Here is a 27,500-nt window from a genome sequence, read left to right on the forward strand (position 1 = left end):
CTAGGCCACGCAAAGAATAAGACGACGACGATATATATATATATATATATATATATATATATATATATATATATATATATATATATATATGTGTGTGTGTGTGTGTGTGTGTGTGTGTGTGTGTGTGTGTGTGTGTGTGTGTGTGTGTGTGTGTGTGTGAGAGAGAGAGAGAGAGAGAGAGAGAGAGAGAGAGAGAGAGAGAGAGAGAGAGAAATGGTACACGTAAGGCAATACGAATATATACACACACACACACACACACACGAGAACTTGACTGTGATCCACGGATGACAGAGGTGAGTATGGCCCGTGTTTGTGTGAGGCAAACATCAGGCAAACTCACTTTATTGACCCCCTGCCCTGGGGGCGCGGGGGAAGAGGAGAGAAATGGAACGTGAACCGGACTGGACTGGACTGAACGGAACGGACTGGAATGGACTCACTCAAGGCACAGAGAGAGAGAGAGAGAGAGAGAGAGAGAGAGAGAGAGAGAGAGAGAGAGAGAGAGAGGCGTAAAGCCTGGCGGGAGACGGAGGGGAGGAGAGAGAGGGAGGGAACAGACAAGGAACAAAGGGATGGATGGAACGGAACAAGGTGTACTGTAGAGGTTGGGAAGGGATTCGAGTGATGATTAGCGTTCAACGTCCACTCACTCCTCCAAAATCACCGTCCAAGTCACTGGCGGATTCGCCAGGAGTGGTGGAATGAGGGGGGGGGGGGGTGACACTGGCCGGTCTAGGCAGTGACCATGAAGGGGACTCGAGGGGGGGGGGGGGACGGGGGAGGGAGGTTGGTTTCGTCAGTGACTAATGGAACGGACCAAACATGACCAGGGCAGGGACCGGAACGACACGAAGCGGAGAGGGATGACGGGGGGGTGGGGGGGGCAGTGACCGGAAAGAGAGAGAGAGAGAGAGAGAGAGAGAGAGAGAGAGAGAGAGAGAGAGAGAGAGAGAGAGAGAGAGAGAGAGAGAGAGGCAGGCAGGCACGGAAGACAGTGACCCCGAGGGAAGTGATCGGAGGGGGAGGGGAAGGTAAAGAGGGAAGGATCCAGCAGGAGGCACTGCCTAGGGGCAGAGCAGTGCCTGGCAGGATAAGGCAGTGACCACACACACACGCCCTCCCTCTCCCTGGCGGACCAAGGATCGATACCCGAGTCCTACCCTCCACCACCCCCCACCCCCCCGGGTGCTCCACCACCACCACCCCTCATCCTCACGCTCCACAACCCCCTCCCTAACCACCCCCCCAACGCTCCAGAACCCCCCTTCCCTCCCTAACCCCGCCCCAACGCTCCACAACCCCCTCCCTAACCCCAACGCTCCACAACCCCCTCCCTAACCCCAACTCAACGCTCCAGAACCCCCTCCCTCCCTCTCCCCACCCCAACGCTCCAGAACCCCCTCTCCCCACCCCAACGCTCCAGAACCTCCTCCCTCCCTAACCCCACCCCAACGCTCCAGAACCCCCTCCCTCTCCCCACCCCAACGCTCCAGAAACCCCCTCCCTCCCCCACCCAACGCTCCAGAACCCCTTCCCTCCGTGAATGACCCGAAAACCCCAATTTGAACCCGTCAGGCCTTTAAACCCACCCTATCGCCAACGTCCAAACCGATTTCAACTCCATCCACAGCCCTAAATCCGACTTTATAATTCCCTATACAACATCCGGACTCCATCCTCACCCTGCTAACAACCTCCACAACCCCCCATTGGTCACCCCGACAGCACCCCCTCCACGGGCCATCTTCTCCCCACTAAACCCACCAGTAATGATCATATCTCTATCCAACAACAACAACAACAACAACAACAACATGCCCCGGACACCCTGACCAATCTCGAACAACAGCCTCCAAACCCCATTCTCGCCCACGTCAGCAACCTCCAAACCCCATTCTCGCCCACGTCAGCAACCTCCAAACCCCATTCTCGCCCACGTCAGCAACCTCCAAACCCCATTCTCGCCCACGTCAGCAACCTCCAAACCTCATGTGACTCTCATCAGAAGCCCCTGAACCTCCCCCACCCCAATCACAACCCCATCCCCAACCTTCAACGCCCCACCCCTCCCCATCCTAACCCGGTGGAGAACCTCCCCAACCCCAGCTGAGGAGCAGCCTTGGCCAGGCCAGGCCAGGCCAGGCCGGCCAGCCCACGTCCCTCTGGCCATCTCCCTAGCCGCCAGGGACCTGGTGCTGGTGGTGTGGCCCCGCCGGGCCTTTGGGACACACTGGCCCACTGGGACATGGCCGCAGCCTTAACCCTTTTGTTCCGGGTTCGATTCCCTCTGGACCAGGACGGTCCATCCGGTCCTCTCTGGACCAAAAGAGACTCTCTCTCTCTCTCTCTCTCTCTCTCTCTCTCTCTCTCTCTCTCTCTCGTAGGCTTACGCCACGCGGGCCTCCTCCCGTCTACCTGAACGCAAAACCATCGACGTAACTCTTTCATTAACCTCAAACTCACCTGTGCGCCTCTCCTCCTCCTCCCGCCGCCCACCGCCTGGTGATCTCGTCCCCTCGCCACTACACCACACTAGCCCAAGAAAAAAGAGGCGCAGAAGAGGTCAAGCGACATCATCATCCCCAACCCCGCCACCGTCGCCTCCTCCCGAACCCGAGATCCCCCGTCCCCAAGGTGCACTTTCGACACCCACGACCGCATCGAAGCCCATCCAGGCGATCTCGTGTACACCCCCACACACCCCTGGTCCGTTCCGACGGTCACAACATCCTCGAGACATTCAGCCAACATTTCAGATGAATACCGATCGGATTTCCAACGATGCAGATAGTCTATCAACATCTATTAGGAGAAGGTTACAGTCTGGCCTATATCCATCACGAACGGACCGTTTGAAACGGCAAAACGGCGGATCAGGTCACCGGTGGTTAACCCAACTACGCCTCGCTGTTTCAAACGGTAAAAAGTGTACCAGACAACGGATCTGCGTTAGTCATGCATTTTCTAAACGAAAGGTAAAATGCAGCATTTAAAAAAATAAAAGCCACTCGACACTGTACCGGGAATTTCACAGGGCACCTGTCGGCAAAACAGACGAGTATCTAGGTGAGGATATTCTGCCGTACACTCATTATCTAAACTACGTACACACCGATCTTAACCTAACCTTAACTCGTCTACCGTAAGTATAGTAACCTAACCTAGCTTAACTACTAATCTAACCTAATCTAAACTACCCGATCCATAACTAGCCTCCATTAACTAACTCAACCAAGCCTATCCTAATCAACACTAATACTACACTTATCTAACCTAACTCAAGGTAACCTAGCTTAGCCAATCCTAAACTAAAACTAACCTAACCGTACGTACCCTAACCTAACCTAACCTTACGTACCCTAACTAACCTAATCTAACATCACCTAATTCAAACTAAACAACCCCATTTAACATAACCCAAACTAACGCACCAGACCAGAAACCTAACCTAACCTAACCTAGCCTAACCTAACCTAACCTAACTAACCTAACATCACCTAATTCAAACTAAACAACCCCATTTAACATAACCCAAACTAACGCAGCAGACCAGAAACCTAACCTAACCTAGCCTAACATCACCTAATTCAAACTAAACAACCCCATTTAACATAACCCAAACTAACGCACCAGACCAGAAACCTAACCTAACCTAACCTAACCTAACTAACCTAATCTAACATCACCTAATTCAAACTAAACAACCCCATTTAACATAACCCAAACTAACGCACCAGACCAGAAACCTAACCCAGCCTAACCCATCCTAAACTACCCCAGAAACCTAAACTAACTTATGATTGGAAATTCAGTTACCAATTCCCGAATAAAGTCTCCTCCTTCAAGAAGTATGTAATAAAAAAAAAATCTATAATGCAATTTCATTCATAATTTCTAAGCCATGCGGTCAATGGGTGAAATAGGAAGGGCTGACAATCAATTTACATCGCTCATTACAAATGTTGTATGTTTTTCTTTCTTTTACACTCTGGTATAAGCGAAGCCCCTAATGTCTACAAACTTAAAAAACGTAATTGGAAAGATACAAATGGATTCCCTTTTCGCTTGATGGAAGAATAACACTCTGATGAATTACATTTTCTTCACGGAAAAAAAGTAATCCTTTAGGTTTTGAAACCATAAACATATGCATAAGGATTAGTTATCAGCTTAACAGAATAATAGTAATCGTTTATGAATTACGTTACTCACGAAGAAAAGTAATCTTTCAGGCTTGGAAAATTGCCTCAGTAAACATACATCTCTTGCCAAGGCTTAAAAAATATCTACTTCTAAACTCTTACAAAAACTTTAGATGATAATAATAATAATATTAATAATAATAATAATAATAATAATAATAATAATAATAATAATAATAATAAGAAGAAGAAGAAGAACAATAATGATAATATTAATAATAATAATAATAATAATAATAATAATAATAATAATAATAATAATAACAAGAATATTCATAATAATAACAATAATAATAATAATAATAATAACAACAATCGACTTCACTGAAAAAAAAAAAATAGACCAGAAAAGAAAAGCATTAAAAAAAAAATGTAATCTATTTTCGCGTGAGAAAAAGTAATACGTTTTCAGCTGGCCGCTAAATATGTCCGGGACTTAGTTTAATTCTGGAGGACTATTTCTGACAGTATGTGTGGGCTGTTCACCAAACCTTGGGTAAAGTAGGAGTTTCTGTGGAGGCGGAAAGTAGCTTTGGAAAGTATTACTACATTTTTGCGGGACGGAAAAAAACCATAAGAAAAAATGGATCAAGTTTTCCTTTGCGTAGGATGTAAAGTAACCTTGCAATATATATATATATATATATATATATATATATATATATATATATATATATATATATATATATATATATATATGTAGGAAGAGAGGAAAGTGATTGGTTCTCAGTGAATGTAGGTTTGCGGCAGGGGTGTGTGATGTCTCCATGGTTGTTTAATTTGTTTATGGATGGGGTTGTTAGGGAGGTAAATGCAAGAGTCCTGGAAAGAGGGGCAAGTATGAAGTCTGTTGGGGATGAGAGAGCTTGGGAAGTGAGTCAGTTGTTGTTCGCTGATGATACAGCGCTGGTGGCTGATTCATGTGAGAAACTGCAGAAGCTGGTGACTGAGTTTGGTAAAGTGTGTGGAAGAAGAAAGTTAAGAGTAAATGTGAATAAGAGCAAGGTTATTAGGTACAGTAGGGGTGAGGGTCAAGTCAATTGGGAGGTGAGTTTGAATGGAGAAAAACTGGAGGAAGTGAAGTGTTTTAGATATCTGGGAGTGGATCTGTCAGCGGATGGAACCATGGAAGCGGAAGTGGATCATAGGGTGGGGGAGGGGGCGAAAATTTTGGGAGCCTTGAAAAATGTGTGGAAGTCGAGAACATTATCTCGGAAAGCAAAAATGGGTATGTTTGAAGGAATAGTGGTACCAACAATGTTGTATGGTTGCGAGGCGTGGGCTATGGATAGAGATGTGCGCAGGAGGATGGATGTGCTGGAAATGAGATGTTTGAGGAAAATGTGTGGTGTGAGGTGGTTTGATCGAGTAAGTAACGTAAGGGTAAGAGAGATGTGTGGAAATAAAAAGAGCGTGGTTGAGAGAGCAGAAGAGGGTGTTTTGAAATGGTTTGGGCACATGGAGAGAATGAGTGAGGAAAGATTGACCAAGAGGATATATGTGTCGGAGGTGGAGGGAACGAGGAGAAGAGGGAGACCAAATTGGAGGTGGAAAGATGGAGTGAAAAAGATTTTGTGTGATCGGGGCCTGAACATGCAGGAGGGTGAAAGGAGGGCAAGGAATAGAGTGAATTGGAGCGATGTGGTATACAGGGGTTGACGTGCTGTCAGTGGATTGAATCAAGGCATGTGAAGCGTCTGGGGTAAACCATGGAAAGCTGTGTAGGTATGTATATTTGCGTGTGTGGACGTGTGTATGTACATGTGTATGGGGGGGGGGGGTTGGGCCATTTCTTTCGTCTGTTTCCTTGCGCTACCTCGCAAACGCGGGAGACAGCGACAAAGTATAAAAAAAAAAAAAAAAAAAAAAAAAAAAAAAATATATATATATATATATATATATATATATATATATATATATATATATATATATATATATATATATATATATATATACATTCCTATGAGTCCACGGGGAAAATGAAGTTCCCAAGTGCACTTTCGTGTAATAATCACATCATCAGGAGAGACAAGAGAGAGAAACAGGACAGTCAGATGATATACAACAAAGAGACGTAGCTATTTACCTGATACATACCAATGGTTAAACCTCAAAAACTCCTTTTCTGCTTTCTACGGTAAACCCCCATTGAAAACCCTTCTAATGACCCCTTACAAGCCTGGCTAATGACCTCATAAACCTCTCGAACAAGACTAATAACCCTCATTAATCACAGCCATCAACTCATAACCACGGATCAACCATTATGCAAATCGGGCAGTTGGCAGTTTGTTTACATTCCTTGGTCACATCTCAAGATCAGAGCCACATCTCTTGTAATTTCCTACTATCACTATTATAATAATAATAATAATAATAATAATAATAATAATAACAACAACAATAATAATACTAGTAATAATAATATCCATGATAATAATAACAATAATAATAATGATAATAATAATAATAATAATAATAATAATAATAATAGTAATAATAATACCAAATGCAAATTAATTCATAAACAAAAGCCCTTTCCTATCACATCCCATATTCTTTCATTTCAACTGTTCATCAAGTTCATTTCATAAATCAAATCGTGTGGTAGAAAAAGGAAACATGGCTTCCCATTTCTATACACGAAGCTTTTTTACTTAACTTGGAGACGATTGTGTTGTTAGAAAATAATAAATAAGAGTGATTAGACTCTGGAAATCCATGTGGAACGACGGGACGACCCTTGAGCACGATGGTACGACCCTTGAGCACGACGGTACGACCCTTGAGCACGACGGTACGACCCTTGAGCACGACGGTACGACCCTTGAGCACGACGGTACGACCCTTGAAGATGACAACTAGTCTTTGAATATATCAATAAGCATCTTATACACAAGGAAATATATCATCAAACTACTGAGTTATATCCACAATGAGAACAATTACATGAATGCCAAATACAAAGCCTATTTACATTAACCATAACTTATCGCCAAAAGTATAACGCCCAATTACGCTACAGCATTCACATCGCCAAATTACGTCACCACAATCACAACGCCAAATTACACCACACACACACACACACCCTATCGCCAAATTACGTCACCACAATCACAATGCCAAATTACACCACACACACACACATCCTATCGCCAAATTACGCCACCACAATCACAACGCCAAATCACACCACACACCCTATCGCCAAATTACGCCACCACACCACCACTAGTCCACATCGCCAAATTACGTCACCACGCCAATTATATTGCACCCCACATCACATCGCCAAATACACAGCGCCGTCTATAGCAACACAACGATACCAAACAATCTACACCTTCTTGGAACTGCGTCATGTTACCGGCGGCAGGGGTGGATGGGTTCGAACCCCAGCCATGATATACAGTAGTACAAATACCTCAGCCAGTGACTCACGCACTGTCGTCCAGCGGAAGCGCTTAATACAGGAGGCGAGGACGCAGAGGGGGGTGTGGGGTGTGGGGTAATCCCACATAGTCTTTATACCGTGTGGGAGAGGAGAAATATTCACATGACAATACTTCTCAATTAAACACAAGAGGGAGACTGCCAGTATATTTCCTCCATAGTCAGTTTATTCCTCTCCTCTATTCCTATTTATTCTTAAATTCTTTTTTCTTCGATCTTTTTCGATTCTTTTTTTTTTTCCAACAAGCTGTTGTGTTGTTCCTCTGCTTAACCAGGCTGTTAGAGGCTGCGGACTGCAGGCCTATGTGACGTGATCAATTACTATCTTGTTTAATGATAATAATGATAATAACTAATAATAATAATATTAATAATAATAATAATAATAATAATAATAATAATAATAATAATAATAAAGTAATAATAATAATAATAACAATAATAATAATAATAATAATGATAATAATAATAATAATAATAATAATAATCCTGAAAGACATGCAAGATTAAAATATCTTTCACAAACCCATCATGTTATAAATATTAATAAAGGTCTACTAATTAAAGTCATTAGGCTGCGTGATGTTATTTTGCATATCATATAAATCATGAACGAAAAAAAAAATATATTACCACTATCCATGTATTTTATTTATCATATTCTCCAAACAATTCATTAAATACGTTCGACTTTTTGCCTTTCAACCTCTGAGACAACGTTTCTGTAAGGTGGCTATTTTCCCTCTTTTTTTTCAGTGGGAATACTGAAAATAATGCTTCAGATAAGAACCAATCAGACCATACAATGACCGCCAATCAGATCCACAAGAGTACCAATCACAACGGAGATTGGCCCTAATCCCTCAGAAAGGCATTGATCAGACACACAACCAGGCTATTGCCAATCAGACCCAGACTTCTAGCAATCAGACCCAGACTTCTACCAATCAGACCCAGACTTCTACCAATCAGACCCAGACTTTTACCAATCAGACCCAGACTTCTACCAATCAGACCCAGACTTCTACCAATCAGACCCAGACTTCTACCAATCAGACCCAGACTTTTACCAATCAGACCCAGACTTCTACCAATCAGACCCAGACGTCTACCAGACCCAGACTTCTACCAATCAGACCCAGACTTCTACTAATCAGAGCCAGACGTCTACCAATCAGATCCACACTCTTCCCACTCAGACCCAGGTCTGTCAACAATCGCCCTAGACTCTTACCAATCAGATCCTAGCTACGAAAAAAATGCGTAAAAAGACCGAAAACACACACACACACACACACACACACACACACACACACACACACACACACAACAACACACACACACACACACACACACACACACACACACACACACACACAGAGGCAAATATATAAACACGTATCTACATTCTATCTCAAACTCGGGGTCATTGCATCACAGAGCCACTTTACCCCCGTGTCAAAATCAATTTAGGAGTATAATTATTTCCACACATAATGCTCTATTTAACCCCGGGTTTAAAATCGCCGAGTGCCCGGGCTAATTCTGATGGCTAAATCTATTTTAATTCCAGGTATCAAGAGAGCCAGCATTAAGGCAGAGTATCTAACTATTCCATACGATTGAAATGGGCTTCAAATTGGATTTGGCACATGGTAAGACCAACCCTATTAATGAATATATATATATATATATATATATATATATATATATATATTCCTTTGAGTCCACGGGAAATGAAACACGATAAGTTCCCAAGTGCACTTTCGTGTAATCATCACATCATCATGGGAGATACGAGAAAGAAATATAACACTCAGCTGATACACACCTCACCATCAACCAGTATGCATTAACAAGACACTGAAATATTTCACAACCATTGATCTTCATGGTTGCATATCAGCGTTGGAATACAAAAGTGAAACGGTTGAGTTTGGTTAAGATATGACTTTCGACCTTTGACAAATAAGGTTTCTGAACAATCATTTTTTTCTTAAATATCTAAAAAGAAAAATATATAAATATATATATATATATCTAAATTTTCTAAGTGATTATCTTTCAAATCACATTTATGTAATCTTAAAAAAAATTTTGAATTACATTCATCAAAATTCTGCTTTAAACAGCATTTTTTTTCGAGTTTAACTTCTGTCTAAAATTTCTAAAATTTCAAAGTTTAATTTGGGCTTAAAAACCTAAAAAAAAAAATCTAAATTATAAATTTAAAAGTAAATTCTTTTTCCATCAAACCTACGCTAATTACATCCAGCACATATAATTACATCCAGCACATGTAATTACATCCAGCACATGTAATCACATCTAGCACATGTAATTACATCCAGCACATGTAATTACATCCAGCACATGTAATCACATCCAGCACATGTAATTACATCCAGCACATGTAATTACATCCAGCACATGTAATCACATCCAGCACATGTAATTACATCCAGCACATGTAATTACATCCAGCACATGTAATTACATCCAGCACATGTAATCACATCCAGCATATGTAATTACATCCAGCACATGTAATTACATCCAGCACATGTAATTACATCCAGCACATGTAATTACATCCAGCACATGTAATTACATCCAGCACATGTAATTACATGCAGCACATGTAATTACATCCAGCACATGTAATTACATGCAGCACATGTAATTACATGCAGCACATGTAATTACATCCAGCACATGTAATTACATGCAGCACACGTAATTACATCCAGCACATGTAATTACATCCAGCACATGTAATTACATCCAGCACATGTAATTACATCCAGCACATGTAATTACATCCAGCACATGTAATTACATCCAGCACATGTAATTACATCCAGCACATGTAATTGATGAAAGTAAAAACTAACCAGCTGGCACCCTTTCTTATTATGGTTCCTCACTCGCTAAACACAACATAACAACAGAGTCTCCCAGTGCGCTACACCACAAAACCATCCATCAAATTATATCTGGCAGTAAATCAAACAAGATTTTCCTGTTTACGTCAACACTCTCCAAACGAAAGGCCTCAGGGACACACGTCACTTCAGGAAAGAAAAAGGCCTCAGGGACACAGTCACTTCAGTAAACAAAAAGGCCTCAGGGACACAGTCACTTCAGGAAACAAAAAGGCCTCAGGGACACAGTCACTTCAGTAAACAAAAAGGCCTCAGGGACACAGTCACTTCAGTAAACAAAAAGGCCTCAGGGACACAGTCACTTCAGTAAACAAAAAGGCCTCAGGGACACAAGTCACTTCAGGAAACAAAAAGGCCTCAGGGACACAAGTCACTTCAGTAAACAAAAAGGCCTCAGGGACACAAGTCACTTCAGTAAACAAAAAGGCCTCAGGGACACAAGTCACTTCAGTAAACAAAAAGGCCTCAGGGAGACAGTCACTTCAGTAAACAAAAAGGCCTCAGGGACACAGTCACTTCAGGAAACAAAAAGGCCTCAGGGACACAAGTCACTTCAGTAAACAAAAAGGCCTCAGGGACACAAGTCACTTCAGTAAACAAAAAGGCCTCAGGGACACAAGTCACTTCAGTAAACAAAAAGGCCTCAGGAAGACAGTCACTTTAGGAAACAAAAAGGCCTCAGGGAGACAGTCACATCAGGAAACAAAAAGGCCTCAGGGACACAAGTCACTTCAGGAAACAAAAAGGCCTCAGGGACACAGTCACTTCAGTAAACAAAAAGGCCTCAGGGACACAGTCACTTCAGTAAACAAAAAGGCCTCAGGGACACAGTCACTTCAGTAAACAAAAGCTTCCCGTTCATCTCCACCCAACACCCAATTTCTCGTCTCCCTTCTCCCCCCAGGGTAAGGTTAATCCCCCTCCCTCCCTCCCTCCTCCCCCCCTATACAAAGGGGATTACCGACTAATCCACAGTAAGAGTGGAATCGACTCCATTAGAACTTTCACTTCATTACGAGAGGGGAGAAAAAAAAATCTCACCATTTTCTTTTCTTTTTTTTTAATTTTCTGAAGAATGATTCCTCCACCCCCCTCCACCCCAATCTACCTCGACCCCCCCCCCGCACAAAGCCACAGGAAACGCCACCAAAAAATTTTTACTTAATTCTTACTTAATTTTTACTTAATTTCTCCTGAGATTTGGTAGCTGAGGCTAAGTTGTCAAACTATGATTAAAGAGACATCTATATATAAAAAAAAAGACATTTAAAAAAAAGGGAGTCCATGAACACAATAATAAAAAGGTCCATCTTATTTACCCTTTGTTTCACAAAAAAAATGTCCATTAACACAATAAAAAAGTCCATCTTATCTACCTTTTGTTTCCATAGAGTTCCCCCCACACACCCCCATCTCAGGATCTCCCAACCCTTACCAAGGGGAAAAAAAAAGACCTAAAAAAAGACCTAAATTTAAACTTTCTTTTTTTTCAAGTTCCCTTTTTTGTCACGTCATAAGGCCTGAGGAAGACAAGTTCTTCGAAATGGACTTTTAGAACACCTTGACCACCACACTCGCGACTTTCTTCCCCAAGTGTGTGTGTGTCTCTCTCTCTCTCTATATATATAAAACGTTTAGCCTTAGCAATAATAATAATAACACACAGCTCGGAACACGTCTACGTTCCCAGACTCTTGTGTTTACTGGGGGGGGGGGGGGGGGGGGAAATGACGGAAGTCTCTCTGTGGAGAATCAAACGTTTGTTTTTCGGTTGAGATAGATAGATAGATAGATAGATAGATAGATAGAGAGAGAGAGAGAGAGAGAGAGAGAGAGAGAGAGAGAGAGAGAGAGAGAGAGAGAGAGAGAGAATGAATCACTATTTCCATTTCACCATCTTTTTTTTCCTTCTTTCTTTTCCTGTTCAAACTACATACCCTAGGTTCGTGTTCGATGCAATACTGCCAGTGTTTCACAGTTGTGCTCTCTCTCTCTCTCTCTCTCTCTCTCTCTCTCTCTCTCTCTCTCTCTCTCTCGTACAACACCACAGGGGCATTCTAGGTGGGAGATGTTCCCTCCCCATTTTCAATCCCAGAATATGGCCAACAGGTCTTTGTTTAACTGACCTCACCTCCCACTGTTGTGGAGGGCAAACAAACAAATAAACAAATAAACAAATGAACATTTCCCCCCTCCCCGACCCCCACACTGAACATCCCCCTCCCCACCCCCCATCACCCCCGACATGGAACATTCCCCTCCCCGCCCCCAATATTGAACATCCCCTCCCCGCTCCCACACCTCACATTGAACATCCCCTCCCCGCTCCCACACCTCACACTGAACATCCCCTCCCCGCTCGCACCCCTCACACTGAACATCCCCTCCCCGCTCCCACACCTCACATTGAACATCCCCTCCCCGCTCCCACACCTCACATTGAACATCCCCTCCCCGCTCCCACACCTCACATTGAACATCCCCTCCCCGCTCGCACCCCTCACATTGAACATCCCCTCCCCGCCCCCAATATTGAACAACCCCTCCCCGCCCCCATCACCCCCCACACTGAACATCCCCCTCCCCGCCCCCATCACCCCCCCCCCCCACGCTCCTCAGGCCCCAAGCTGTGACAGGCTCGTTGTCTGTGTGAACTGTTCAAACCACCTCGTCCCCCCCCCCCCCACCGGAGAATATCACAATGATCTCCACAAACAAGTACAAACTTCGTCCACTGAAAAAAAAAAAAAAAAAAAAAGAAAAACGGGTATTTTCTTTGTTGTGATGACAAGTGTATGGGATCCTTCCACAGTGTGTCATCAAAATCTGAAGGCCATCTCTTATGTTGTTTATGGAAGTTAATTCCTCAATATATCCTCTCTCTCTCTCTCTCTCTCTCTCTCTCTCTCTCTCTCTCTCTCTCTCTCTCTCTCTCTCTCTCTCTCTCTTCCGGCTCACGTTCCGCGAGAGATGTGGTGGTTGCCAACCTCTCAGTGAAGACTGGCGTCCCACCACCCTGTCCTGTTCTGCACTATGTAAGATGCTTGGAAATGGTACAAATCCCGAGGGGTCGTGCCGTCGTGTTCAAGGGTCGTACCCTCGTGCTCAAGGGTCGTGCCGTCGTGCTCAAGGGTCGTGCCGTCGTGTTCAAGGGTCGTACCGTCGTGCTCAAGGGTCGTACCGTCGTGCTCAAGGGTCGTACCGTCGTGCTCAAGGGTCGTACCGTCGTGCTCAAGGGTCGTACTGTCGTGCTCAAGGGTCGTGCCGTCGTGCTCAAGGGTCGTACTGTCGTGCTCAAGAGTCGTAACGTCGTGGTCAAAAGTCGTACCGTCGTGTTCAATGGGGTAGAAATACACATCTACCTTTCACACAATACACCACCAGTGTTTCGTGTGACACATATCGAGTTAAATCAACCTCGGAATACTAGTCTACGAATATTCATAAGCGAATATCAACTCCTACATATTTAAGATTCTATAAACACCAACATGTTCAGTTGCGTCAGACTCAATAGAGAGGTTACATTACATATATATAATGTGTACGAGTGTGTGTGTGTGTGTGTGTGTGTGTGTGTGTGTGTGTGTGTGTGTGTGTGTGTGTGTGGGTGATATCCTAATCCATAAGAAACTGTACCTCAGTGGAATATGTAATCACATAATCTACCGTTACATTCTCAGTAATTAAATGACACATAGAGAACACACGTATACAATTATATCAAATATAGCAAAAGTCTACCCAACATGTAATTTAATTAAACTGGACCAGGCTGTTCCTATACAAATGCTACATATATATATATATATATATATATATATATATATATATATATATATATATATATATATATATATATATATATAATATACTGATACATATTCGCTATTTCCCGCATTAGCGAAGTAGCGTTAAGAACAGAGGACTGAGCCTCTGAGGGAATATCCTCACTTGGCCCCCTTCTCTGTTCCTTCTTTTAGAAAATTAAAAATGAGAGTGGAGGATTTCCAAACCCCCCCCCCCCCCCCCCGCTCCCTTCCCTTTTAGTCGCCTTCTACGACACGCAGGGAATACGTGGGAAGTATTCTTTCTCCCCTATCCCCAGGGATATATATATATATATATATATATATATATATATATATATATATATATATATATATATATATATATATATATAATCAGTAAGGTTTAATTTCCGCCTATATCAAAGCTGCGGTGATACAAGCTGTAATACAGCTTACTGGGTTGACCTCACGCTTATGCTGAAGCCTCGCTGGTACCGAAGCCCCACGCTGAAGCTGGGATTTCTCTGGGGGGACCAGCTATCACGAACTAGGGTTTCTCTGGGGGGTGTGAGCCGTTAATAAGAGCTCGAGGTTTCTATGTGGGGTCCTAAACTATGGCCAGGAATTCTCTGGGGGGTGTAACGTGTTCCCTTCCCTGTTGGCTACAAGGGGTGGTTAACCAACATACAAGTCGTGGACATGCCTGTACGGGGGCGTGCTCACTGTATATGGGGATGAACCTAGTTCATATAGGAAGGAAGGGGGGGGGGGGCAGGGTCGCTGCTTCTGTACGTGGGGGTCGTGGCCTGGGTAATGTATGGGGGTCGTGGCCTGTGTAATGTATGGGGGTCGTGGCCTGTGTAATGTATGGGGGTCGTGGCCTGTGTAATGTATGGGGGTCGTGGCCTGTGTAATGTATGGGGGTCGTGGCTTGTGTAATGTATGGGGGTCGTGGCCTGTGTAATGTATGGGGGTCGTGGCTTGTGTAATGTATGGGGGTCGTGGCCTGTGTAATGTATGGGGGTCGTGGCTTGTGTAATGTATGGGGGTCGTGGCCTGTGTAATGTATGGGGGTCGTGGCCTGTGTAATGTATGGGGGTCGTGGCTTGTGTAATGTATGGGGGTCGTGGCCTGTGTAATGTATGGGGGTCGTGGCTTGTGTAATGTATGGGGGTCGTGGCCTGTGTAATGTATGGGGGTCGTGGCTTGTGTAATGTATGGGGGTCGTGGCCTGTGTAATGTATGGGGGTCGTGGCTTGTGTAATGTATGGGGGTCGTGGCCTGTGTAATGTATGGGGGTCGTGGCTTGTGTAATGTATGGGGGTCGTGGCCTGTGTAATGTACGGGGGGGGGTCGTACCCGGAGTACAAGTCGTCATGGCTGGGATCACTCGTCGTGGCCCACGTTCGGAGCCGGCATCATGCGGACGAGGCCAGGTCAAAGGTCAAGCCGTCCAATAGTTTCCCTCCCTCCCTGACTCTACTAACTATGCCAATCAAGTAGGTGGTGCAAACTCGGCCTTTCCGTGTGTGTGTGTGTGTGTGTGTGTGTGTGTGTGTCCTACAGCTGATGTTGACTTTAGTTCACGCCGTGACCCGGGGGGGGGGGGGGGGGGGGGTCTTGGCAATATACACAGAGCGACGGAGGCACCGATATCCATGTTCGATCCGCGGGACGGGAACTGTAAATAATTCGCCAATGTAAATAACTCGTCCAAGCTGTGTTGTCCCCTGGCGCATGGTGTGTGTGTGTGTGTGTTTACAACATAATGGAGGCTTAAACTGTTCATTCCCCCCCCCCTTTTTTTTTTTATTTATCCGTCAGGATGGCTCAGAGTCTTATGCACGCTCTGTTGTCAATGTTTCTTAAAGTGCTTGGCGAGGAGGCTCCATAACTGGCTCATATGACCTTTCTAAATTCCTCCTCCAGTGATATTATGATCACACACACACACACACACACACAGACACACAGACACACACACACACACACACAAACACACACACACACACACTCCTCGTGCCCTGGGGAGTCGTCTACTGCCACACAGTGATCGACCTCACTCAACCAGGGTTTTTCACCAGGTCCTTCTGTTAACTCGTCTCTTGAGTCGTGTGTGTCAGGTCTCCAAGAGTCAGGTTGTGTCAGGTCGACCTGACTCTCTCTGGTCACGAGTCGGTCCCCCCGGGGGGAAGATGGGGCACCTGTGGAGGTCGACCTCTGGTCACGAGTCGATCCCGCGGGGGGAAGGTGGGGCACCTGTGGCTACAAGAGGAGGGGGGGTTGGAGGGGTTGTGTCCTCCTCACTGCACAAACTATCAGTTAGAAGGGATGGTCAAGGAGGCGGACCCCCCCCCCCCCCGCACCGTACGACCCTGAGGAGGAGGGACAGGGAACGACCTGGACGCTAACAACCCCGGGCGACTTCCATGACATCAACCACCTGACACCACGACCCTCTCTCTCTCTCTCTCTCTCTCTCTCCCGCCTTGATAACGTCAAACGACCAGCATCTGTCTCCACTCTCACCACACACACACACACACACACACACACACACACGCACACACACCCCAGCCCTTCACTCACACCACACACCCCAGCAGCAGCAGGTCCTCCGCCAAGCTGGGTCCTCTAAATCTACAGTTACCACTATGACCCACGCGCGCCCGCCCCTGCTGCGCCACCGGCGGCGTGTGGTAACATACCCTCACGCGGTACTGACGACTCTCTATATACACGACGGAGAGGCGTCACGTCCCATCCCCTGCCTTCAGGATGACGCAAGAACAGCGCCGTGGCACCGACAGGTCCCGTGCACACCAGCCCCCCGACCCCCGCTGCTTAAGGGAAGAAAGGGAGGAGGCAGTGATGGCACACTACAGTCCTGGGTCACGAGACACTAGACCTCTCAGCCTTGCGCGGCCCAGCAGAGACAGAGGGTGGGGTGTACACAGCTGCTCTGTGCCTCACAGTGGGCGACACAGAGAGGAAATTATGGTCAAGTAATGTGAACAGTGGATGGTCCTCCTCCCCTCCTCTGCCTGATGGGGGAGGGGGAACGAAGGGGTTCACACATCACGATGATTGGACACGAGGACGCGCGCCAATCAAGACCAAACCTAATCCTCTGGCGATTTCAGACTTCACCCATTTCCAGGAACCTTTGAGAGACGAAGATGGGTGGTGGTGATGGTGATTCCACGACTTGCTGGACTGGCCTATCGCCGCCATGGCTCTGGCACTGGGTGAGGTTCGAAGCCGACGCCAGGAGATTGGATTCTTCCTGAACTGGTGGTCACACAGGATCATCCCACCCAATCATCGGTGGTTAGGGTGTCAAAGCGATGATCATGAACCAGGGTCAACCATCCACCAATTAGCAAGATAATGCTATTCACCCGACCACAGTTCCCCCCTCCCCCCCCACTTTCGTTCTGTGGCGCTCAGTGTGTGACACAGCAAACACAAGAGGAGTGCGCCTTGAGACACACCATCTGTCCCGGCACGGGACTGTGGGATAATGTCCAGGTCTCACGACCATAAGGAACGGTTCTCCTAAGACGGTTTCCTCGGTCTCCGGACGACCCACACGAATCACCACAGTACTACACCTCCCGACCACCTGGCACACACTGACGAGGCTCATCTGCCACCCAGGCTGCAGCCAGGAGGAGGAGGAGGAGGAGGAGGAGGAGGAGGAGGAGGAGAAGGAGGAGGAGGAGGAGGAGGAGGAGAAGGAGAAGGAGGAGGAGGAGTAGTAGGAGGAGGAGGTGGAGGAAGAAGAGGAGAAAAAAAAAAAAGGCCTCTTAGGTGACTGTATCCGTCTGGCATGATGTAAACGACCAGCTTAAATATGAAAAAAAAGGAAGAGGGGAAAAAAGGCCTCTTAGTTGCCTGTGTCTGTCTGGCATGATGTAAACGACCAGCTTCAATATATATAAGACAAATATATGATCACGTCGTTCCACTCCACGGGATCCGACCAAGAGTGGGGACACCACAGTCTGGTGGAACCCACACACACAGTCCTCAGTCATGGCAGGATCCTGGACACCAACGTCCCCCCAAGCCAATGGACTGGAAAATAAAGAAATCTATGGGCATCTCCCGCTGATGGACGGGGGGGAAAGGGGGAAACCACTGTTGGATTGAGGAAGGGAAGGTCAGCGAAGTCGTGTTTATCCGTCAGGAACGTGTGGCACGGGGGCGCACCCACGAAACAACGACCCCATGGGGTCAACCCTGCTGAACACCCCCTCACAGCACCACTGGTTCTTATGACCCCCGAGTTGATATACACACGACCTTCCACTCAACCTCAGGTGGACTCACCTCCCACGGGGACACCCTTGCGTGCTTCCCCTGTGGGGCGGGGAAGGGAGTAGAGTAATCTTCAAGGACAAGCCCCCCAGGGTTACACAGGAGCGCACACAATTCCAGGGTCGTTCAACACTTGTCATTCCCAAACATCCCACCTCCCTCCCTACCCCCGAACAGTGTTGCGATATCTGACCTTTTCAATGTTTACTTTGCTCACCTTGACCTTATATCGCTAATGTTCTCACTATGACCTTATCTTCACAGAGGCAGATGAACTCTACCACTTGACCCCCATCGACTCACAATCCAACGAGCGAGACAAAGACATGTAACAGTCGCAGCTGAGGTACACGAAGGATGAAATAAGTGTTGGGTCAGCGCGGCGTCCTGTGCCGACCAGACAACACCTAAAACAACAATGGTGATCAAAACAGCTGTTCTGTTACATCACACACACACACACACACACACACACACACACACGTCACTTATGGCAGGGTGGGTGGGCAGAGCCCCCGCTAACAGTGTATACCGTACACCCTAAACACCAACAGATACAAAACCTTTTATGATACACAACAGTCAATCTACAACTACAATATACATTACTGAAATCACGGTGTTCAGACAACACCTTCGTCTACCCAATACAGTTGGGGAGGATCGACTCTCTCCCCTCCTGCCTTCAGTGTACTATACTGTACCCCGTCCTGTTCACACACACACACCGGATGAACATCAAACATAAACACGGATCTTGAGACACACACATATACCACCTTGAAGCTTGAGCAGAAAACACATATACCACCTTGAAGCTTGAGCACAAAAGTCTCCTCTGAAATTTGACTGACACAGAGGAATAACTTCATGATGTGTGTACTTCATCACGAGCTGTAGTTACACTTGCATTACAAGGACTTTAGAAGGACTATATACATCACAGACTATATACATACAGACTATATACATCACAATAACTCTGTGTGTACCTCCGCGAGATGGAAAAGTTGTTAATAGTTTTCGAAATGGAACGTGGCGGGATACGAACCCTATGGGTACAAGACACAGCCAAGAGAAGACATGCCTTCCTCCCTCACTTACTCCTCTACCGTCGAGAGAGAGAGAGAGAGAGAGAGAGAGAGAGAGAGAGAGAGAGAGAGAGAACCAGCCGCCACTTTCCATATTCAGTACACAGTACCACGTAACTGGAAAAAATAAATATCCGAAAATAAGGTGTCGCGTCCAATAAAGAGACTCAGACATTATCATAACCCCCCCCCCCCCCCGGCAAACATGCCACATTAGCAGCCACACATTCAACATAATTAAACCAACACAGGCACAAGGCGCTCTACACATTGGTCCTCCCTCTTGACCCCTCTCCCCAACCATCATCATCAGGAACCTCATCCCACACAGTTCAGGAAGAACACCACCCCCACCACCCTCATCAGAGAGAGAAAGAGAGATCCCACGTCCCAGAGTTGCAGTTCTGCACCACACATACAACGCATCGCCTCCATCCCAGCTTGTACAAACGGCTCTACAACCCCAGCCACAACCAAAGCCATTGTGAAGATCATTAACAATCAGTTATCTGCCACCTTAATGATTACGCAAAGATTGTATGTTCGACCTCAATCCTTTTACAGACCTTCTGTTTACTTCACAAATGTTTGTTTGACTAATCTGTCGATCATTCTCTTTATTCATTTATTTATATTTACTAATCTAAGGATCATTTTCTTTATCTATTGCCTTCAGCTAAGTCAATAAACCGTTCATTATCATTACTGTTTATTCAGTGCCAGTGTCTTCCTTACAGTCACAACATGACTTTCTAATACCAACTTTATACGTGTTTTACGAATCAATAAAATGCTATGTACATACAACAGGATGAGGTGAAGTGGTGTCTCAGGTTCGGAAACCTTACCTGAACTCGCTTCAAATACGTCCCTCACTACAGTTCACGCACAGGTGTCACGCCGGATGTGTGTGTGCTGGCGAATGACTTCCACACCTGACTGGAAATCCATTAACAGGTGTGTCCTGTGACGTCAACCGCGTCTGTGTGTGTGTGTCCCTCTGTGAGGCAGGAGTTGGGTAACCTCGTCCTGCGGCTCGGTATCTGGTCCCACCATCACAGGTTCCCAATATCCTGGACGTCAGAACGATTCTTCAGCACCAACAACACTATGAACACGGCGTGTCGGTACGACCCTTAGCTATGATGGCTTGCCGTATATATATATATATATATATATATATATATATATATATATATATATATATATATTATATATATATATATATATAACTCGCTCCAAGAATAAACACAGAACCTCCAAGCTTTCGACTGTATTTCAAGCCATTAGCAATTTCAAGTCTTAAGTTCAAAGTTTATAGAAAACGTACCCAAGGTGATGCATTTATTCATCATTTCTCCACAGCCACGAAGATTGTGGCAAAAATGTCTACTTCTCAGGATATGTTTTAGAATCCGCCACCGGGAATTCTCACCTGAGGGAAAATGATCTTATATATTTCATGAAGCAAGAATACTGAAGTTATCTTGAGTAGTTTATTGACAAATGCATATATATATATATATATATATATATATATATATATATATATATATATATATATATATATATATATATATATATATATAAGCATGGAAGAAAAAGAAAATTCAACACCCAAATTATTTCGGTTCTATCTCATCCACAGGGAATGTTCACCTTATTCTAATATCATGAAATATCATAATATTGAAGCTGGTTTCAAATATGGAAACACCATACGTAACTACAACATAAAGAACAGCCCATCATCTAATACAAAATTCAAATGCCTTCTCCGTTCCAAGTCTTAAGACAACTGGGTAAATCTTTAATAGAGAAGATTCAACAGTATGAATATTCAGTAGTACAGACAGCCTGGCCGGAATCAAATGCAAAATATTCAAACAAACAGAAGATTATTCACACCCGATGAATTAAGGGGTGAGGGGGTGGCAGTCAAAAAAAAATATCTTGATCTTATATGCCACGTGTAGAAATGTTTATTGTTAAATCCTACATCATGTAACTAAACTGCGCCATTAACAGAACTGAGGAAATGTAGGAATCAGATAATGTCTTGATATTTGTTGTAATGTGGCAAAATTAAGAAACCAGCGGCTGACCTGATGATGACCTTGGCTAAGTTAAAGGTACGGGTCACTATACCGTTGTGGTCAACCATTCCACGTTCCTTACATCAAGTGTTCCTTGTTTCCTCGGCTGTGGGCACGTCCACCTTTATATATATATATATATATATATATATATATATATATATATATATATATATATATATATATATATATATGTATATATATATATATATACTCGTCCGTGTTGACTCTGTGATCCTTGAAAATCGCTTAAAATACAGTCGAAAGCTTGGAGCTTCTATGTTTATCTTTCCCGGCGAGTTTACTGATATCAGTGCCTTACGCACGCGCGTGCGTGTGTGTGCGTGTGGCGAAATGAGCCTTATCTCGGCCGTACCAGGGCGCCAGCGGCGCTACTAAGCAAGTGAGGGTTAAGGAGGCGTGACTTCACCTGGTCCCCCTACAGGAGTGAACGCCAGCGAGCGTCGTGACCATGCCCGTTGGGGGTCGGCGGCGGCACCACAACATCATCGCTACTGGCTTGTACCCAGCCGGCCTGCCTGCCTCCCTCGTCAATACCCACACCTCACTAGGGCGGAGTAGTGCCTGTGAGGGGCTTGTCGGCTGGCGCGCCCCCCGCCCGCACCACAAGAACACCCGCCACTCCGGCCGTCTCAAAGACTCCCAACACAGACTCCAGGTGCCGCCCCGGGGGTCACTCACTCCGCCGACAGTAGCAGCGCATCGCGTGCCTCCGGACCGACTGCTCTCGCATCTCTGGATAAGGCTCAGCGATGCCTCATCTTCCCTTTGTTGTTACCGAGCCTTGTTCTCAGGTCCAACCACTCATTAAAAAAAAAGAAGAGGAGTTAGAGACTTGAGAAATGAGGATGAACTATTAAAGAACGAAGGGTTCCTCCACCACACTGGTGGTGGTACTCCGCCCCCCCCCCCCTTCGTCCACTGAGAGAGAGAGAGAGAGAGAGAGAGAGAGAGAGAGAGAGAGAGAGAGAGAGAGAGAGAGAGAGAGAGAGCTACAAGCCTCCTCACCGAAGCTCACACTTGTGGTTGAAACATGACTTTTACAATGTCATTACAGGTTGGGGGGGGGGGGGGCATGGCCATCATGGACCCTTGTCATCGGGCACTAAACAAGTGTACAGAAGGTGAAACACATGTAAATACCTGCTCGAGTTAACACTTGCTCCGGGCTAGGACATGACCTGGTCAATGTCAGGCCACTCCACACGCTCTGACCTAACCTAACCTGACCTGAGGTCCAGACATGATACAAGGGATATACTTGACAAAAATGTATAATAATTCTAATGCTCGTTTGGGGAGCTTGGAAACCATGATCATCCTGGCAGATCAAATATCGTTATTGCAAATACAAACTTACACTTACTGAAAATACAAATTTTAAAGGAGTAAATTTGACAAAAAAAAAAAAGTAAATGTCTCGTATTCCAATACAGTGGTTTGGTTGATAAGAGACACACACACACACACACACACATACCTGAAGATGTTAAAAGACACACGTGTATATGTAATGCCCATAAAAAAATAATAATGAGACAAGGTATACATAATTGAAACAGGAAGTTATTAAAGCCAGAGGATATTAGCACATGTGAAATCTTAAGACCTGGATTAGAGAAAAGAAATTGTGTTGGGTTCAAACAATATCAAAAAACTTTAATCATGTCGTGTCATGGGCGACTGTCATCATCATCCTCTTCCCAAACATAATGATTCTATTCTAGAGAAGAAATTCGAGCATCTTGTGCAGTAAACTCCAGTCCCAAACTTCACTGAACCAGACGGACGGCTCATCTCTCTCTCTCTCTCTCTCTCTCTCTCTCTCTCTCTCTCTCTCTCTCTCTCTCTCTCTCTCTATCTATCTATCTATCTATCTCCAGAGCCTGTGCCACGATGTTGTGAATCTGCTAATACCATCAGAGATAAACAAAGAGGGTGGACGACCCCTCGGGATCAGGTCACGGCAGGATGGGGTGAGGGTGAGGAGAGAGAGTGAGTTCACCAGGTCATATGCTAGCCAGGTACAAAGGTCACCCCCCCCCCCTCCTCCTCCTGCTCGTCATGTATATTTCCCTCCCTCTCTTGTGCCACTGTTACTACCACCTGACAAAGATCGCTCTCATGAACCGACACTGTGTGTTGCTGCGACATATATATATATACCAAGTCCTTTTGTGTGTGTGTGTGTGTGTGTGTGTGTGTGTGTGTGTGTGTGTGTGTGTGTGTGAATTCGCTGCAAAGGAGTCTACCCTGAACCTCTTACTGATTGTAGCGCAGCCTTAGACTGCATGAACCCCTGTAGAAGGGGCCTCCCCGAGTAATTACACACACACACACACACACACACACACACACACACACACATACACACACACACACACATACACACACACACACACACATACACACACACACACACATATATATATATATATATATATATATATATATATATATATATATATATATCCTCTATAAACATTTCATCTGCTTCGTCCTGACCCACGGATCACCAGCCTAGTCACTCACCCCACCAAAGGCAAACATAACAAAAATAAAAACACCACACATAACAAACACAAAAAAAAAAAATGCACACAAAACAATCATCGGCAGTTCAGCAACTACGAGCACCCGAAACATACACACACACCGAAACAAAAACACTCCCACTATGATCCCACCTGAAAAATGCTCTGTAACCTATTTATTTATTTATTTATTTATTTATTTATTTATTTATTCATTTATCTATTTATTCATCTATTCATTTCATTTTCTTTTTCTTTTTTTTTTTTTTTGCAAGAGCCAAACCACAACCTAACCAACTAACAACTCCTCAAGGAGAAATCCAATGCTCATTCCCTTCCTCACACTTCAAACAACATATACTCACAACCCCACCTCCCTCCCTCCCACCCCACCCGCTGCTAACACCACAATAACCAAACATGTTCACACGACGGAGTGACTTTATACGAAGAAGAAAGAATGGCTACCGACACACACCCACCCACATCCACATCCACACACGTCCCCAATCTTACTCCCCCCACTTGACCAGACATACACACCCATCTGGAACTACATTCCCTAGACATACACGAGTTACACTTTCCACGTCTGCGTCCTAGTTCCAACATGACCCACACCTCTCCAACATGACACACATGATCCATGACCTATAAGCCTTAAATCAAACTCTTACACCAAAGCCCATTTAAAATATGAGCCTCACCACTTCGTCGTCTGCAGTCCCGCCCGGCGGAAGTGGCCTGCTTCCTTGGCGCTGTGGAAGCCCCTCTCCCCCCCATAGATAGGGTCTTCGGGGAAGGATAAGGAAAGGGATATCTTATCTTATGATAATGTTTCTGGTGGCTGGAGATAACGCTGTCGAACAATGGTGGACTCCGTGGCGTTAACTCTCTCTCTCTCTCTCTCTCTCTCTCTCTCTCTCTCTCTCTCTCTCTCTAAGGGTCCTGTGACTAGGGGGGAGGCAGCACCTCCCTCTCCCCGCCCCTCAACAACCCCCCCCCCCCAGTCCATTTCCAACCCCCACCCTCCCTGAAGTTTCAGAACCACCCGCTCCCAAACCCCCCCTAACCCCTTTTGTAAGTGATCACCGCTGGCAAGATAATAATGGCACTGCTAAGTTTCACTGCTGATAACAGTGACGGTAATATTAACCCTGGGGGATGTGGAGCGAGGCAGGAGGTGGGTCCCACCAACTTCCTGAAGAAGTTGTCTCGCCTGTTGTGGGGATTACGAGAAATAAACTTTGTCATAACTTCTTTTTTTTTCTTTTCTTTTCATCGTAATGTTATTTGCCAATGTTGTGTATCCCACCCCCTTCCCTTGTCTGTCCTCAACCACCTCCCTTGGGGGGGGGTTTTAGATCTTCGACCCTCCTGAGTTCGAAGGTACGAAGGCCCCTGAGCACGACGCTACCTCCCCTGAGCTGAACACAGACGTGTACGACCCCTGAGTACGATGGCACCTCCCGTGAGCAGAGACGTTCGACCCCCCCCCTGAGCGAAGCCTCGATCACGACGGTACGACCCCTTGGGTATACGACCGCCAAGCCCCCTGGACCTAACTCTCAGAGTGAAGGCCGAAGGCCACAGATTATCACACCAGGTCGTACCGTAGTGCTCAAGGGTCGTACCATCGTGCTCTGGAGGTCGCATCGTCGATATACGACCCTCGTGCTTAGGCGGTCGTACCGTTCCTCGAGTTCAAACATCGGCTCTGGAGGTCAGAAGGCAACACATACACCTACACCCTGCTCTCCTCGCATACTGGAACCTCATCTCCTTCATTCGCATCGTCAGAATCAGAGTGAATCATGCAAAACGAATCAATTCATCTCTATCCCTGTCTATCTTAGACATGTCCACGACTGTCTACGAACAAGAGAGAAAAGTCTAGCTTTCCCTCAAATGCAGTATTCCTCTTTCCTTTCATTATTCTGACGGTTGAATGTATAAATAGGAGTGAAGTTCCTGAGTACGCCTGGTCCGAAGCTGTACCGAACACTTCCATCCTGTCTCGAAGCGCACTGACACACACGGTTCGCTACGGCTTCGAACCGGCCGCGGGGGAACTGGGACCTGGATAAAAGGGGGGCTTTTAGCTTTCATCTCAGCCTAAATGGCGGGTCGGACGATGGTAGTCTCCAGGTCGAGCGAGGTCACACGACACGAGAGAGAGAGAGAGAGAGAGAGAGAGAGAGAGAGAGAGAGAGAGAGAGAGAGAGAGAGAGAGAGAGAGACCATCCATTCCCAACTTCGAACCTGTGTCACACAGGATTTCGACGACACCCACACATACACCCAACGATGAGGGTACTGACCTACGACACACACACACACACACATACACACACACACACATCCCTCCCTCCTTCACCTCCCCAAACCCCTAAGTCTTGTGTAGCGAGAGTCCACCTCAATCACTTACACCCACACTCCCGCGTCCTACACCCAGACCAACCCCGTCACACGCTGGGATAAAGAGAGAGAGAGAGAGAGAGAGAGAGAGAGAGAGAGAGAGAGAGAGAGAGAGAGAGAGAGAAAGAAAAAAATATACGCCCAGAACACCGAACATCGTCTGAATAAATCACACCCGTGTCGACAGAGCCACGGACCCCCAGCGCACGACACTGAAAGGTCTGGGGAAAATAGGGCAGGAGGTCGGTCATTGTGAAACAAGAACCCAACAATTTCTGTACTGAAAGGTGTGGGAAATAGGGCAGTTGTGGTACAGCACCCAACAATTTCTGTCCTGAAAGGTGTGGGAAATAGGGCAGTTGTGGTACAGCACCCAACAATTTTTGTACTAAAAGGTGTGGGAAAATAGGGCAGGAGGTCTGTAATTGTGGTACAGCACCCAACAATTTCTGCACTCAAAGGTGTGGGAAAATAGGGCAGGAGGTCTGTAATTGTGGTACAGCACCCAACAATTTCTGTGCTGAAAGGTTTTGAAAATGGGGCAGTAGGTCAGTAATTGTGTAGCGCCTAACAATTTCCACAGAACCCAACAATTTCTGTACTGAAACGCTTTGGAAAAG

The 27,500-nt window shown here is 45.6% G+C and overlaps 1 protein-coding gene across 3 annotated transcripts in view; it reads right to left on the reverse strand.

Annotated features, from left to right (window-relative positions):
- Hsepi (D-glucuronyl C5-epimerase) overlaps window positions 1-27,500 on the reverse strand; it is a 386,331-nt gene that overhangs the window by 215,220 nt on the left and 143,611 nt on the right. The window lies entirely within an intron of this gene.

This window comes from Panulirus ornatus, chromosome 2, assembly GCF_036320965.1.
Source record: "Panulirus ornatus isolate Po-2019 chromosome 2, ASM3632096v1, whole genome shotgun sequence".
NCBI lineage: Eukaryota > Metazoa > Arthropoda > Malacostraca > Decapoda > Palinuridae > Panulirus > Panulirus ornatus.